Genomic DNA, 18,059 nt, shown 5'->3' on the forward strand with positions numbered 1-18,059 from the left:
AATGGAAACTGGTCTGTCTGGTGAGACAGAGGGTGAGACAACGAAAGAGCGAGAGAGAAATTAAGAGGGGGAGAGAGTGAGAGAAAAAGAGGACTAAATTGAGAAAGAAGGAAAGGCAACAACGTGTTTATATAGCACCTTTCGCAATCTCAGGATGTTCCAAAGCACTTTCCAATCAATAAAATGGTTTGTAAGGTGGAGTGACTTTCAGGATTTGGAATACAGGAAGGCGCCCATTCCTGCCAAACCAGTCTATATTTGAGTTTTACCAACCCCTGTGGACAAATCATTTTGACCACATTTAATCGCATCAAGGATTGTCTGAGAAATTTTGTCTGTCGTGGGGCATGGGAATGAAGGCAAGTTCAAAAGTGAGGAGCAACATAATAACATCCTCCAGGAAAGTGGAAACTGGGCAAGAAGAGAATGTCAGACACAAGGTCTGGGATTTTACGACCTCGCTTAGGCCAATGGAGGTTTTGGATCTGCGAGCCTTGCCCTCCCTGATTCTGGGGCGGGTGAGGAAATAAAATCCCGGCCAAGGTTTAGACATGCAAAGATTCCAGATGAATAATCAGAATGGTGCACCCAGATATTGGATATCTGCTGTTTTATCAGAACTCAGGAAATTGCACGCTGAACTCCATGGACATAGGGTGCACTTATATGAAAGTGTGGAATAAGAGGAGCTATTGAGTCACACCCTCTTCTAGTGATCTATGTACTATTTGCACAGTCATGGGTTCACCTTTATTTACTCTCACCAGACGCACATGCTCCTGAAATGTTATTCGAAGCTGACTTCAGTTGGTGTCTTCTTTCTCCCAACGAGACACTGATACATGCACAGGCAGGGTCGTCAAGTGGCGTACAGGAACCCAAGTTTGGACGTCCAGAGTGTCCAGGCTGAGCCATTGGGTGGGAGGTCATTGTAGACGTAGGGCAGGTTGAGGTTAGGAAATGCACCAAGTGACATGATGTCGGCTCAGGATTTGACCACTAGAAAGATCTGTGGAGCGGTTTTCTGAAGTCTCTTTCTCAACTTCACTGGCCCCAGAGTCCAGACTCGGCATGGAGCTGACTTGTTCTATGCCGGCTCGTCCTGTAGGCATAAAGCACCTGTGGGCAGCCTAAAAAGGGCCAATATGCAACTTCAGCCTCTCACTGGGGAGGAGCTTCCTCCCTCAGGGAACTACCAGTCAACCACATTGGCCGCATCTCCATCAGGCCCAGCCATTGCCAAGAACATGTTAGTGGACACTATTGGGACTGCAGTGAGTAAGATGAAGAATGTCCATGCAGTCTGGAAACTGCTAAGTCCCAGGTCTTGGACTTAGGTTGAGGGGATGGAGTTAAGGCAGCAGGCAGGTAGGAAGAAAGAGGGCTTTTAACCTTGCAGGGGGGCATTCCCCCCAATCCACAAGGGGCAGCCCTTGAAGATAGAACATCCCTTTAAAGAAACTTTAAGAAAAATTGAGTTGCCCACTCCCATCTGTTGGCTCCAACCATTTCATGGCGTGGACAGCATATTATCAGGGTCGACTAGCTTGGTAACAAGCCTAATTAACCCTTAATTATCTACATTAATATGATGGATAGGCTGCCAATATTGGTGCCTGTCCAATCCCCATATTATGGAGGTGAGTGAGCTCAGGGGTGGATGGGAAGGTAGCGGGATGGGTACCTGCCCATTTTACATGCCCCCTCCCCCTCCACCGCTGAGATCATACCCCGGGAGGGCATGTGAAATGCAGCCCATAATTCCAGCAGTGTTAAAGAATATCCAGAGACAGAAAAATGGAGATGAAAAGTGCGGTCATCTTTTTTCTTAGCTTATTTATTAGTCATAAGTAGGGTTACATTAACGCAGAAATGAAGTTACTGTGAAAATCCCATAGTTGCCACACTCCAGCGCCTGTTTGGGTACACTGAAGGAGAATTTACTATGGCGAATTTACCTAACCAGCACAACTTTTAGACCAGTGGGGGAAACCAGAGCTCCCAGAGGAAACCCATGCAGAAATGGGGAGAACGTGCAGAAGCCACACAGACAGTGACCCAAGCGGGAATCAAATCCAGGTCCCGGGCAGTTTGAGGCAGCAGCACTAACCATTGTGCACTGCGAATCCGATCTGAATTAATCTGAAAGAATTAGTAATAATTTAAAAGAAATGGAAAGTGGATTCTAATTTCACCTACCTTTATTTTAAGTAAGGACGCTCCTCTTTCTTCACCTTACTGTGAAATATTTGTTCTCATCTGCCAAATAGAACATTCAAAAGAGCTATTAATGAAATGTATAATGTTAACAGTCATGCATTGACATTTACAAGTCCTGGGATAAAGGAGCTGTAACATTTCAATGTGCAGTAGATTAAATGTATGGATTCAGTCCGTATTACTGATTAAAGAGTTGCTGTCCCTGTTTGTCAAAATGGCATTGCCTACACCTCTTAGGAATTGCAAGTAAACCACACTTAGTCTTTCTAATAAAGCACTTCAGCCTTTGCATAATTTCCATTTATTGAAAGGTATAAATTTAATCTATCCTGTTCGTTGCTATCATCATACCTCTGGTAGACTGCATGTAGCTACTTAATTGTGGAATTTTAAAGACACGCAGAACAGTTATTAGAATCCCGCAGGTTTTTTTTTGTTGATGGTTTAATCAGACTTTGCTGTAATAAAAATGATCTTGCATCTTTTTTTGGTATTGTTATCATAGTTAGAAGCCCGCGTGTCGACAAACTCCCCTTATTCATTTCACAGACTGTGAAAACGACCCAACGTCACGCGTGTAATGTCTTGAAACAAGATTACTCTTTTTTTTTTAAATACACAATTTTCAAGAAGAATGCTGTGAGGATGAAAGATTTGTATTTTTCAGCCCCTTATAACTCTCAGAAATGTCTCAGAGTCACAAGGAATTATTTTAAATGCTATGTTAGGTGGCCTGATAAGCAAAGTCACTAAATTTTTCACCCGTAACTATCATCCTTTGTTAATCGAAAACCATCATTATTCTGAATCTGTTTGGCACATAAAGGTACGCTGTACAAAATAACCAGATTTATATGTGTAACATGATTGTTGGCGAGAAGTGCCCATAGGTTTTAAATCAAATATATGTATGGGTTTATGGGGTGGCACAGTGGTAAGCACTGCTGCCTCACAGCGCCAGAGACCCGGGTTCAATTCCAGCCTCAGGTCACTGCCTGTGCGGAGTTTGCACATTGCCTGAGTGGGGTTTCCTCTGGGTGCTCCGGTTTCCTCCCACACCCCAGATGTGCGCGGGTTAGGTGGATTGGCCATGCTAAATTGCTCCTTAGTAGCAGGGTGATTATGGGGATAGGGCACGGGTGGGATTGTTGTCAGTGCAGGCTCGATGGGCTGAATGGCCTCCCCCTGAACTGAAGGGATTCAATAAATCCACAGCAAAAATTCTAGATTCCATATTACTAGACTCCAAGCATATTTCACTGGCTGAGGTTGTAAAAAGCATGATATGAATGTAAGTTCTGTCTTACTGTTTTAAATCCACAGTCATTCAAAACGGGGAAATTCATTGCTGTCAGGAATATTGGTGTCGGATTGATATTATGTATCAATAAGATCAAAATACACTCCTCATTTTTAAAAATACCTTGCAGAATAGTTTACCCAACAGCACTTCTCTAAAGCTTAAGTAAAGAAGTTAATCTTTTCTTAAAATTACTTCCTTTTAATGGAATGAGTAACTCTGAAGAAATATAAGCTTAATATTCTGCAGCGAGGTTCCAATTCTTCAAGTAGTTAGATATTGGTTACTTTGAATATTGAAGTAAAGGACGACCACATCTATTTTTAATCTGCTTCTTCATTGTCCGTGTTATCTGATAGCTCCCGTAAGACACTTGCAAATGCAACATCAATCATTTGATAAATGACTGAAGGTTCTGGTCAGCTTTGGTCATCAGTGACCACAGCGAAGGAAATAATTAGACAATCAGTACACTGCAAGGATCAAATAATAGGAGGAGGACTAAAACCATTGGACAGCACTACCCAACCGTGCCCCCCCCACCTTTGCAATCCCACCACCGCCCCCCCCAGCCAACTAAAGAGCCCAAGTGGAGTTATTAAACGTGCCCACAGTTGACAGCACTTCCTCTATTGTGTGCCCGGGCCTGTTCGTTGACTGACGGGCCACAGCTGGTCGAGGGATTCAAGTTCACTGAGGTTAGGTTGCTGCAGACTTCTTGAATGGCTTCATTCAAAGAATTACCCAAGGAAAAAAAATTTTTCCCCCCCCCCCCTCCCTCACAAGAAGGCATTTCCGCATCCCTCCAACCATATTATAGGATTTTCATATCCCTGCAGGGATTAAATCCAAACACAAATTAATTAGAATAGCAGAAGCCATATATCACAGCGTAGCCTCTCTCTGTTCTCTCAGCCTGGTCTCTGCTGCAGTGCTGTGTGTGATACGCTTTTGAGTTTTAGATTTTGAGAGCACTCAATTTCCTGGAATGTCGAATTTATGCAGAGGATTTAAAAATGTAATTGGATCCCCTATTTATAATCAGGCTTCAAGTCCTTAATTCTTACCTTGTAATGCATAATTAATTTTGTTTGTTTAAATAGGAATGGTTGGTGTTTGCGATTTCAACTATTATCATAATTTTCGACCCCCATACGAACTTCTTCTGTGAGATCTCCAAATCGCTAATGTAGGACATAATGTCCATGTCTCAGAATACTGAGTGCCAGAACATATATCTTTCACAATGTACTATCAGCCTGTCTCCTTTAACATATCAACAGAATGTTGACTTGTCAGAATACTTCTGGTCAGAATGTCCTGTTTCTGAATTATTAAAGGTTAAAAGTTTCTCTGTCAGCATACTAAGGGCCAGAATGTTGGAACGACTCCTTCTCGATACCAAGAGCCTTGGTATTGCGTTGTCTGTGCAACAGGAGGTAAACCACTTTAGATGCTGTAGACTGGACCAAATATTTCTTCTCCAGTTATTGGAATCAATAATGAAAGCTGTCTTAACAATTGGGAAAGAGTAAAATGATTAGAACAAGCCAATGTGATTTTACCAAAGGCTTTTTGCAGATGGAAATAATAGGGTAGATAAAGGGAAGCCACTAGATGTAGTATATTTGGATTTCCAAAAGGCATTCAATCAGGTGCCACATGAAAGGTTAAATGCAGCATAAAGGCTTGTGGGGTTGGAGGTAATATATTAGCATGGATAGAGAGGAATGGTTAACAGACAGCAAGTAGGGAGTTTGGATAAATGGGGTAAATTTAAGTTGTCAGTCTGTGACCAGGTCTGGGATCTCAGCCATTTACAATCAATAATGGAAGAGACAGTGTGATATAATCTATGTTTGCTGATGATACAAAGCTTGGTGTGAATGCAAACTCTGAGGAGGATACAAAAATGCTGCAAAGGGATATAGACAGATTAAGTGAACGGGGAACAAGGTGCAGATGGAGTGTAATGTTGGAAGTGTAAAGTTATTCACATTGGTCATGAATAGAAAAACAGAATATATTTTAAAAGATATGAAACTTGTAAATATTGAAGTTTAGAGAGATTTGGGTGTACAAGGAACACAAGAGGTTCGAATGCAAGTACAGCAACAATTAAGAAAGCAAATAATATGTTGGCCTTTGTTGCATAAGGGTTGGAATACATGAATGAAGAAAGCTTGTTACAATTGTGCAGGGCTTTGCTGAAGCCACACATAAAATATGGTGTGCAATTTTGGTCTCCATGTTTAAGAAACAGTAGACAAGATTTGCTTTGTAGGCAGTGCAACAAAGGTTCATTAGATCGGTCCCTGGGATCAGAAAGTTATTCACTGGCACCCAGGTTGATAAGGTTGTTAAGAAGGCGTACGGTGTGTTAGCTTTTATTGGTAGAGCGATTGAATTTTGGAGCCGTGAGATCATGTTGCAACTGTACAAAACTCTGATGCGGTTGCACTTGGAGTATTGCATACAGTTCTGGTCACTGCATTATAAGAAAGATGTGGAAGCATTGGAAAGGGTGCAGAGGAGGTTTACCAGGATGTTGCCTGGTATGGTGGGGAGGTCTTATGAGGAAAGGCTGAGGGACTTGAGGTTGTTTTCATTAGAGAGAAGGTTAAGAGGTGACCTAATTGAGGCATACAAGATGATCAGAGGATTAGATAGGGTGTACAGTGATAGCCTTTTTCCTCGGATGGCGATGGCTGACACGAGGGGACATAGCTTTAAATTGAGGGGGGATAATTATAGGACGGATGTCAGAGGTAGATTCTTTACTCAGAGGGTAGTAAGGGTGTGGAATGCCCTGCCTGCAGCAGTTGTGGACTCGCCAACTTTAAGAGCATTCAAATGGTCATTGGATAAGCATGTGGATAATATTGGAATAGTTTAGGTTAGAGGTTCATTAGATTGGTTCCACTGATCGGTGCAACATCAAGGGCCGAAAGGCCTGTACTGTGCTGTAATGTTCTATGTTCACTGAGGAGAGGTTGAGTAAATTGGATCTGTATTTTCGGGATTTTTAGAAGACTGAGAGGTGATCTCATTGTAGCATTCAAGATTGTGAAAACACTTGACTAAATAGATGTTGAGGGATTGTTTCCCTTGGCTGGGGAATCACGAACAAAGGGGCATTGTTTCAAGATAAAGGAATGCTCAGTTAGAATACAGATGAGGAGACATTTCTTCACTCAAAGAAATGTGAATCTTTGGAACTCTCTACCCTGGAGGGTTGTGGATGCTCTATCTTTGAATATATTTGAGGTTGTGATAGGTAGATTTTTGGTCTGTCAATGAATCTAGGGATATGGGGAGAAAGTGGAGTTGAAGTCCAACATCCATGCTGATCATATTGAATGGCGGGATAGGCTTGATGGGCTGTGTGCTCATCTCCTATTCCAAATTCTTATGTACTTATATTCTTATTCAATGAACATGTCCTCTGTGAATGATGGAAACATTCTTGATTTCTTATTTATTAATTTAAATAATTATCAAATCCATCTCAAACTTTTAAAAATTATCTTACATGCATAGAATCATAGAATCCCTATAGTGAAGATTTGGCCCATCAAGTCTGCACCGACAACAATCTCACCCAGGCCACATCCTCGTAACCCCACATGTTTACCCTGATAATCCCCCTGACACTAAGGGACAATTTAGCATGGCAAATCAACCTAACCCACACATCTTTGGATTGTGGGAGGAGACCGGAACACCCAGAGGAAACCCACACAGACACGGGGAGAACGTGCAAAATCCACACAGTCACTCAAGATCCATTGAACCTGGGTCCCTGGCACTGTGAGGCAGCAGTGAGGCACCAATGTGCCACCGTGCTGCCCTAGACAAAAAGGTAGTAAAGCATGAGTTTCTGATATTGCACATTGTATTAAAAGAACACCACAGAGCGAATGCAAGGATCAAGGCGAATGCATTTGACACTGGACATACCCCTGTTTGGGGTAAAATGAATAATGTACAAACTATTCCACCTGTTAACACGAGAATCTAAATGAAGTGGCCTGAGCAGGAATCGATGCTTTAAAACACTCCTTGAAACCTACTTCTTAAACAAACCCTCATCATGTGCCCCGATATCTCCTTATGTGGCTCAATATTCAATATTGCTTGATAACGTTTCTATGAAGAGGCTTTAAATATATCAATAAGGTAAAGATGCCATATAAAACAAGTCATTTATGCTCAGTACGTTTTTCAAAAAAACATTTGGGTGTGATTCTGCAAAAAAACTTCGAAGTGTCGAATTCACATGAAAACTGGAGTAAATCACGCAGCCTTTTTTAGTCGGAGTTTCAAATCAAGAGGAGCCCCTAGCCCCACCGATCTGCCCCCAGATGTCTCACCCCTATCCGGTCCTGTCCTCTAAGTCGTGCCCCCATAGGCTCCACCCCTTTGGCACTGCCCCCTGCTCAATGGGCAGTGCCAAGGTGCCTTTGCTCAGGGGGCACCTCCCCCACCTCTGCTGCCCAACCCTCTGGGGGACCGCGATTGCCCTCCCCTCTTCGCTCCAGCACGGTGGGGCTGCCAGCTTCCTGAAAATGGGGAGCTACTGCGAAACCCGCTGGAGTGAAATACTCCTAGTGGGGTGGGAGAGGCGAGTGGGCCCTGAGATATCAGTCTCAGGAATCACCATGAGCAAGATTGGAAGATCCTGCCTGCAGTAATGGCCGAAAAATCCTGTCCATTAAGTCTTTATATCCCGTCCTGCAGTCTACCTTTTTAAGTTAAATGTATTTATTTGTCACAAGTAGGTTGACATTAACACTGCAATGAAGTTACTGAGAAATTCCCCTAGTTGCCACACTCTGACACCTGTTTGAGTACACTGAGGGAGAATTTAACACGGCCTATGCAAATAACCAGCACCTGGAGGAAACCAGAGCACCTGGAAGAAACCCACATGGGGAGAACATGCAGACTCCATACCTGGTCTGGCCAAACCAACGATGGTTTGGCCAGGTAGACTGCAGGATGGGATATAAAGACTTATTGGACAGGATTTTTCGGCCGTTACTGCAGGCAAGATCTTGAGTTGCTGACAGTAACCCACTGTGCCACCGTGTCTTAGCCTTCATGTCGCAGAAGGGCCCCCAACCGTGTCAGTGTGATATTTTTATTTCCCATAGCAGCCATCCTTTGGCCTTGCTAAATGAGGATACTAATTAGGAGCATTTTTACACTGTGGACCCAGACCCACTAAAGAACTGAGCTGAAACTGCAAATTTCTTTGACATACGACCGTTACAGCCAGCAGACAGAGAACACTTTTCATCTCATCAAGACTTGGCTGGACTGGATTCCAGGTCCCAGAGGTGAAAGGGCACACGTCTCTTCTAAAAGCTATATTTTAAAAGACTGTTATAGAGCAGGGTTTGTATGTTTTGGCAATGAGATTGTTTTCACTCAGTTAGTGTTGTAAAAAAAATGTCTGTTCTATTGGCCATATTTAAGCTTCATGTGAACAGACACTGCTGATGCCATAGGTATGTGATTGAGTGTTAATCAAGGGTAAGAATTCAGGCCAATTCTCTTTCTACAGAGCACTGAGGGTAACTCCAACAGCTCTCCACCGTCACCTCAGTCAGAGCAGCTAACTCAGGGGAAGCTAGCAATCAAAGGTGCGGCATTCCTGGTTAGTGAAATTCAATAGGGGTAATTTTCTCTTTCGAATATGGCATGAAATTGGAGCTTTTTTTTAATTGGTTCATGTGACGTGGGCATCGTTGGTTTGGCCAGCATTTGTTGGTCATTCTGAGTTGTCGGTCATTCTGAGTTGTCTTTATCAACCACATTGCTGTGGATCTGGAGTTACGTGTAGGCCAGACCAGGTAAGGGTCTGAGGGTGGCAGCTTTCCTTCCCTAAAGGACATGAGTGAACCAGATGGGTTTTTTAATAACGATCAATAAAAGCATCATGGTCACCATTAGCCTTTCAATTCGAGATTTTTATTGAATTTGAATTTCACCATCTGCCGTGGTGGGATTTGAACCTATGTCCCCAGGACATCATCCTGGGTCTCCGGATTACTAGTCCAGCGGCAATACCACTGCACCAATACCTCCCCTTAGCTACTGAATAATGTGCCCATGAAACACCATGTCCAATTTGCATTGGCAAGAATGGGTGATTCATTGAATATTGCCCATTTACACCATCACATAATGTTAAAATGAACTGGGTCATCAAGGAGCCACTCACCAAACTTGTGAACTTAAATCATATCCCTTTCCTTCTGACTTAGTAGGTGGTCCAAGTGGAATCCCAGCCATTTACCAGCTCATTCCTCGCGGTCCACCTACAGTTTCTACTCGTTACAGGACTGCAAACCACGCGTTTGAATAAAGCAGGCCATGCAGGAAATCCTTCACTGCTTCTATTAACAACAAACCACGGCTGGTGGCTGGAGAAAGGAGAAGACTGTTTTAGCAATGCTCCTCAGTTATTAGGTAAAATGGACAAAAAGGCAATGCTAATGGCTGAACTGAGAGCTGAGAAGTATTTGCCACTTTGAGGTGGTTGTGGTATCCTGAATGAGCCCAGCACAGTGGCACTGCTTCCTCACAGTGCCAGGAGCCCAGGTTCAATTCCAACCTTGGGTCACTGTCTGTGTGGTGTTTGCACGTTCTCCCCTGTGTCTGCGTGGGTTTCCTTGGGGTGCTCTGCTTTCCCCCCACGGTCCAAAGATGTGCAGGTTAGATAGATTGGCCATGCTAAATTATCCCTTGGGGTGGTGGTATTTTCCAGCTGTGCTATCCCCAATTCTGGAAATTCCTGTCTGAGTTCAATGGATTTTTGCATGGTCTGCTCCTGCTCGCTATGATTGCAGTGGAGCGTGGGACTGGAAAACTCTGCTTTAGTGTCCCAAAATCTGTAGGTTTGGTGGATTAGGCTGGGGTAAATATGTACGGTTATAGGGATAGGGCTGGGAGAGGGCCTGGGTAAAATGCTCTGTTGGTGAGTCAGTGCAGACTCGATGGGCTGAACGGCCACTTCTGCATTATAGGGATATTATGGACACTACAGTTATCCACAGTCTCAACTACCTGCCAGAATTTTCTCACGGTGAAGCCTTGTATGAAACAACACTTCTTTGCTCACTCAATGAAGACCATTACCCTTCTATCTGACACAACTGCCTTCACCTACACCTCCTGTTAAATTCATCACTCTTAAATAATGATGCAATGACTGATTTAGCAAAGTTAATAATGGGATGAGGGTTAACAATGCATGCAAACTTAACAATGTAGCAGAAACTCAGACAGTCACGTGCTTGAAGTGGGTATTTGTATAGACTTCGGTCATTGGCACCAAATACAATTCACTTCCGACTCACTGGATCTAAATGACAAGGGATCTAAATGACAAGGCCAAATTTGGTTGGACTAAATTGAAAGCAAAATTCAAGCAAAAAATATAAACATTGCATGAAATACTGCCAAAGTTTTAAAGTTCCTAAATTACAAGTAATCACTGTACCATAAAATCCAAGCAAGAGGCTAGGAAAAAACTGCGGTGAGCCAGAGTTGTTTCCACCTGTTCTACTAATAAAAGCTCCTTTGTACACCAATTCAACCTTCTGCAAGATCGAATGCCAAAACCATCCAATGCCTGATTTTAGGATTTTTTTTTTGCTCCTCTCAGTCTAGACTTAAAGCTTAAATATCGCTCAGATTTATCGTCAAAGACATCAACGTTCAGTAATCTAAAATAAGTTTCATGCTCTACTCTGCGATTTTTTTTCAACAACATAGACAAAACTTGGCTGACATGATCCGATGGTGGCGACAGTAAGATTACACCTCCAGGTAATATTTTTGGCACAAATACAGGGTGGAATTTTCCAGTCCCGCCAGCAGCAGGTCTTGTGATGGGCGGGTCTGGAAAATGCAGGAAGAGGCCATAAGCCAAAATACTGCCAACAGGAGTCACAATTTTTACCTTCGTCACATCCAGTGGCAGCTTGAATGCAGGTCGCATTTCCCACTGTCCCACGGTGGGTATTCCATCCGTATGCATTACCATGAATACTCATCGAAAACGCCGGAACCGTGTTTAAAGTTTATTTATTAATCACAATTAGCTTACATTGCAGATAGCCTTGAGGAATACAGAAAGTGCAGGGATCAAGCAAAAAAAAATAAGGAAACCAAAGAGAGGTCATGAAAAGGTTTTGGCCAGCAAGATTACGGAAAACTCAGTTTATGATAAGCAAAAGGTCAGTTAAGGAAAAAGTGGGACTGATCAGATGAAGAGGGGAACTTGTGTGAAGATGCAGAGAACATGGGAAGAGTTTTAAATGATTTTATTGTCTCTGTATTCACAAAGACATGAGACGATTGTGCACATGGTAATCCTAGAGGAGCAGTGTGAAATGTTGGATGAAATAGTCATAATGAGAGAGGACTGTGGGAGGAAACCGGAGCACTCGGAGGAATCCCATGCAGACATGGGGAGAATGTGCAGACTCCGCACAGACAGTGACCCAAGCTGGGAAGCGAACCGAGGTCCCCTGGCACTGTGAGCAGCAGTGCTAATAACCACTGTGCCACCGTGCTGCCCACACCAGTGGGGAATTGGATCGCAACAATTCACGGGCAGATATAAGTTGAATGCGGCAGTGCACACTCACTGGGCCAAGGCCATCACCCGTTCCCAGGGGGACCTTGAGGCACTCGCCTGTCGGAGTCATGGCAACAGACAGAATGTGGATGCATGTCTCCATTCTTTGCCCTGGCCTGTTGATCGCCTCTCCCAACTCTGTTGAACGTTCTGCCTCTTCCTAGCATTTCCAGCATGCTTGCAACACCTGTTTGCAAAGGTGAGCTTCTCCGGCCTCCCAGCCACATGTTTCCCGCTGCCAGGAGGTGCCGCATTGTTTGCTAGCTTTGCGGGATTCTCTGGCCCCACCCCTGTCAATGGGAATTCCCACTGATGTCACCCAATGCCAGCAGGAGACCTGCGAATGGGGTGTGCTGCCGGCAGGATCAGGGAATCCCGCCGATGTGAACAGCCAGAGAATTCTGGCCCATATGTTCATCATCAGATTCCATAGGTCTTGATCTCTTACAGTCCGCTGGGTGCCTGAGATCGGGACTGTCTCTGATTCCGAATGCCGTGGAGACGTACCAGTGAGGAGTTCCCCAGAATGTGACATCGAGCCCTAATCTAGATCCACGACCACAGTGCACATCTCTGCACTGGTGGAAGGTGCAAGTGAACACAATGACATGTCTTCTTCAAATGGTTCCTCAGTATCTTCTTCTGAGGTGGTGGCCTGGGGCTTATGCTGCCTGTGCTGGTCTGTCTGGACATGTTGCTGCCTGCAAGAGAGGAAAAGTAGATTTAGTTCAGAAACAGGCTGAATACAACATTGTGTGTCACTCACTATGAATATCAGGACGTGATCAACTCCTGGAGGGCTCATCCCTACTGGCTTGAATTGAGAGGCCAGTTTCGGCTTCACCACAGGGGCGATCACTGTTCTTTCCCATCAACTCGCCGGCATCCACTTCGAATTTGGGAAGTCCCTGGGTCAGCTAGCCCTCCTCCAGTCTGGGATCTCTCCCTCTCAGTGTGGGCAAGCTTGCTCCGCATAGAGACAAATGTATGGTGTGTGATGAGAAGGGATGGAGCAGAGGTTGGGAAGCATGTGGGCCTGCTGTGTGTGTGTGTGTGTGCGCTGTGCCACTAAGGAATGATAATCAGGACAATGCTGGTATCTGACCCGGTAATGTTTTGTGAGTTCCCTGACACTTGGAATGCACAATACCAGGATGTGAGTTTGGAGTGAGTTGAAGGTTGACTTACCCTGCAGAGCGGATGTGATCATTCACCTTCTTCCTGCACTGGATGGCTTTTGTCTGATGGACCCCACAGGATTGACCAGCTTCCCTGTCGAGTGGGGTGAGGTTGGTGGACCTCCTGGATCCATCGCTGGGAAAAGAAATTTGCCAGAGCTGGTGGACACCTCGAAATTAAGTCTCCAAGGAGCTGTGTCTAAACCTTGCAGAACTCTTCTTGTTCCTTGAGGCCACCTCTGGAACTTCTGACTGCAGCTGGGCTGCAGAGAGGAATGTGGTGCCAGAAACATTGGGCAGAAGAGGTGATGGTGGGCGACAGAGTGAGGTTTCAAATGGCGGACTGAGAGTCATAGAGGTTTACAGCATTGAAACAGGCCCTTCGGCCCAACTTGTCCATGCCACCCTTTTTTTTAACCAGTAAGCTAGTCCCAATTGACCATGTTTGGCCCATACTCCTCCATACCAATCTTACCCATGTAACAGTCTAAATGCTTTTTAAAATTGTACCTGCCTCTGGCAGCTTGTTCCAAACATTCACCACCCTCTGTGTGAAAAGATTGCCCCTCTGGATCATTTTGTATCGCTCCCCCCTCACCTTAAATCTATGCCCTCTAGTTTTAGGCTCCTCTACCTTTGGGAAAATATGTTAACTGTCTACCTGATGTATGCCCCTCATTATTTTATAGACCTCTATAAAATCACCCCTAAGTCTCCTACACTCCAGGGAAAAAAGTCCCAGTCTATCCAGCCTCTCCTTATAACCATCCTGGTAAAATAAGAACATAAGAATGTCAGAACTAGAAGCAGGAGTAGGCCATCTGGCCTCTCGAGCCTGCTCCTCCATTCAATAAGATCATGGCTGATCTTTTCATGGACTCAGCTCCACTCACCTGCCCGCTTATCATAGTTCTTAATTCCTTTACTGTTCAAAACTTTATCCTTTCCTTAAAAACATTCAATGAGGTAGCCTCAACTGCTTCACTGGGCAGGGAGTTCCACAGATTCACAATCCTTTGTGTGAAGAAGTTCCTCCTCAACTCAGTCCTAAATCTGCTCCCCCTTATTTTGAGGCCATGCCCTCTGGTTCTAGTTTCACCTGCCAGTAGAAACAATTTTCCTGCTTCTATCTTATATATTCCCTTCATAATCTTATATGTTTCTAAAAGGAGTCCCCTCATTCTTCTGAATTCCAGTGAGTATAATCCCAGTCTACTCAGTCTCTCCTCTTAAGCCAACCCTCTCAACTCCGGAATCAACCAAGTGAATCTCCTCTGCACCCCCTCAAGTGCCAGTATATCCTTTCTCAAGTAAGGAGACCAATACCATACACAGTACTCCAGGTGTGGCCTCACCAGCACCTTATACAGCTGCAACATAATCTCACTGTCATTAAACTCCATGCCTCTAGCAATAAAGAACAAAATTCCATTTGAATTCTTAATTATCTGCTGCACCTGCAAACTAACTTTTTCTGATTCCTGCACAAGGACACCCAGGTCCCTCTGCACAGCAGCATGCTGCAATTTTTTACCATTTAAATAATAGTCCATTTTACTGTTTTTCCTACCAAAATGGATGACCTCACATTTACCAACATTGTACTCTGTCTGCCAGACCCTTGCCCACTCGCTTGGGCTATCTATATCCCTTTGCAGACTTTCAGAGTCCTCGGCACACTGTGCTCAGCCCTTCATCTTAGTGTCATCTGTGAATTTTGACACACTAGAGTTGGTCCCCAACTCCAAATCATCTGTGTAAATCATAAACAATTGTGGTCCCAACACTGATCCCTGAGGCACACCACTAGTCACTGATCGCCAATCAGAAAAACATCCACTTACCCCCATTCTTTGCTTTCTGTTAGTTAACCAATCCACTATCCATTACCCATAACATTGTGCACCTTTATCTTATGTAGCAGCCTTTGGTGTGGCAGCTTGTCAAATGCCTTCTGGAAATCCAGATACACCACATCCACAGGTTCCCCATTGTCCACTGCACATGTAATATTCTCAAAGAATTCCACCAAATTAATCAAATGTGACCTGCCCTTCATGAACCCATGCTGCGTCATTCCAATGGGACAATTTATATCCAAACATCTCGCTATTTCTTCCTTGATGATACATTTAACCATTTTCTCTACTATAGAAGTTAAGCTAACCGGCCTATAGTTACCAACCTTTTGTCTATCCCCTTTTTTAAACGGTGATGTCGCATTTGCTATTTCCCAATCTGCGGGAACCACCCCAGAGGCCAGTGATTTTTGATAAATTACTGCTAGCGCATTTGCTATTTCCCTCGCCATCTCTTTTAGTACCCGAGGATGCATTCCATCAGGGCCAGGAAACTTGTCTACCTTTAGCCCCATTAGCTTGCCCAACACTATCCCTTTCGTGATAATGATAGTTTCTAGGTCCTCACCTGCCACGGCCTTCCTGTCATCAATTTTTGACATGTTATTTGTGTCTTCCACTGTGAAGACTGACGCAAAATCCCCTTTCAATGCCTCAGCCATTTCTTCTTTTCCAGATATTACATCCCCCTTCTCATCCTTTAAGGGACCAATGTTTACTTTAGCCACTCTTTTTCGTTTTATATATTTGTAGAAACTTCTGCTATCTGTTTTTATATTCTGAGCTAGTTTACTTTCATAATCCATCTTACTTTTCTTTATAGCTTTTTTGTGGCTTTCTATTGACCTTTAAAGATTTCCCAATCCTCTAGTTTCCCAATAATCTTTGCCACTTAGTACGCATTTTCTTTCAATTTGATACCCTCCTTTATTTCCTTAGATATCCACGGCTGATTATCTCTTTTTCGAGATTCCTTCCTTATCACTGGTATATACTTTTGCTGAGCACTATGAAAAACCACTTTGAAAGTCCTCCACTGTTCTTCAATTGTCTCACCATAAAGTTTCTGTTCCCAGTCTACCTCAGCCAACTCCTTCCTCACCCCACTGTAGTCTCCTCTATTTATGCACAAGATACTGGTATTGGATTTTACCTTCTCATGCTCCATCTGTATTTTAAATTCAATCATACTGTGATTGCTTCTTCCAAGAGGGTCCCTAACTGTAAGATCATTAATTTTCCTGTTAGGACGAGATCTGGGATAACTTGTTCTCTCGTAGGTTACATTACATACTGTTCAAGGAAGCTATCACAGATACATTCTATGAACTCCTCCTCAAGGCTGCCTTGACTGACCTGGTTTACCCAATTGACATGTAGATTAAACCTCCCATAATAATTGCTGTACCAGTTTTACATGCATCAATTATTTCTTTGTTTATTTCTCACCACAGCTTGATGTTATTATTTGGTGACCTACAGACTTGGACTATCAATGGTTTTTTCTCCTTAATAATTTCCACCCAAATGGATTCAATCTTTTTTTCCATAGAACATCTCGCATTACTGCCCTGATGTCATCCTTAAATATCAGAGCTGCACCACCTCCCTTACTTTCCTGTCTGTCCCTCCAAACAGTCTGATACTCCTGGATATTTAACTCCCAGTCGTGACCATCCTGCAACCATGCCTCGTAATGGCCACCAAATCATACTCATTCACAATGATTTGTGCCGTCAACTCATTTACCTTGTTTTGAATACTACAAGCAGTCAGATAGATAAAGCGCCTTTATGCTAATTTTTGTACCTTCTTTTTGAATCCTAACACTCCCATTCGTAACATCTCCCGAGTTCTCCTTCCTTTTAACATTTTTCCTGATTTTTGATGAAGTTGGAACCTTCTCCCCACATTTTATCCTTGCTCCCTCCTTCTCTGACTCCTTATATAGGTTCCCATCCCCCTGGCAAATTAGTTTAAACCCTCCCCAACTGCGCTAGCAAACACTCCCCCTAGGACATCAGTCCCAGTCTTGCCCAGGTGCAACCCATCCAAATTGTACAGATCCCAACTCCCCCAGAACTGGTTCCAATGCCCCTGGAATCTGAAACCCTCCCCCGACACCATCTTTTCAGCCACATATTTATCCGATATATCCTCTCATTTCTACTCTGACTAGCACGTGGCACTGGCAGTAATCCTGAGATCACTACCTTTGAGGTAGCATCCTAGTAAATCTTTTCTGCTCTCTTTCTAGTTCCATCATATTCTTTCTATAATAGGGTGACCAGAACTGTAGACAGTATTCCAAGTGCAGCCTTGCCAATGTCTTGTACAACTTCAACAAGATGTCCTGATTCAATGTCCTGACAATGAGAACCCAACCCATCGATCAGCGAGAAACTTGTCGCTAAACCCGCCCGTTATCACACTTAGCCTCCTGAATGGAAAATTCCACTCGTTTATTGTACAGTCAACTATTTAGTATCCATTTGATGAAGATTGAACTGAACCAGAAAGACAAAAACAAATACTGGATATTTGAACCAAAGAATTTAAAATGCATCAAATATCTACTTGGCTGGGTAAGCTTCTGAAAGAGCAGGATAAGTGCAGGGTATGGCCATTGTTTTTTTATTTTATTCGTGTCACGAGTAAGGCTTACATTAACACCGCAATGAAGTTACTGTGAAAATCCCCGAGTCGCCACACTCTGACACCTGTTTGGGCACACCAAAGGAGAATTTAGCACGGCCAATGCACCTAACCAGTACGTCTTTCGCACTGTGGGAGGAAACTGGAGGAAACCCACGCAGACACGGGGAGAAGGTTCAAACTCCGCACAGACA

General features: G+C 43.7%; 1 protein-coding gene across 1 annotated transcript in view; it reads right to left on the bottom strand.

The window, feature by feature from the left end:
- Positions 1 to 18,059, bottom strand: part of gli2a (GLI family zinc finger 2a) — a 405,780-nt gene that overhangs the window by 342,253 nt on the left and 45,468 nt on the right. Inside the window, exon 2 of the mRNA XM_080199475.1 lies at positions 2,200 to 2,259. The gene's annotated coding sequence lies outside the window, so the exon portion shown is untranslated. The remainder of the gene's footprint in view (positions 1 to 2,199; positions 2,260 to 18,059) is intronic.

This window comes from Carcharhinus amblyrhynchos, chromosome 11 (assembly GCF_965287045.1).
Source record: "Carcharhinus amblyrhynchos chromosome 11, sCarAmb.v2.hapA, whole genome shotgun sequence".
Taxonomy (NCBI): Eukaryota; Metazoa; Chordata; class Chondrichthyes; order Carcharhiniformes; family Carcharhinidae; genus Carcharhinus; species Carcharhinus amblyrhynchos.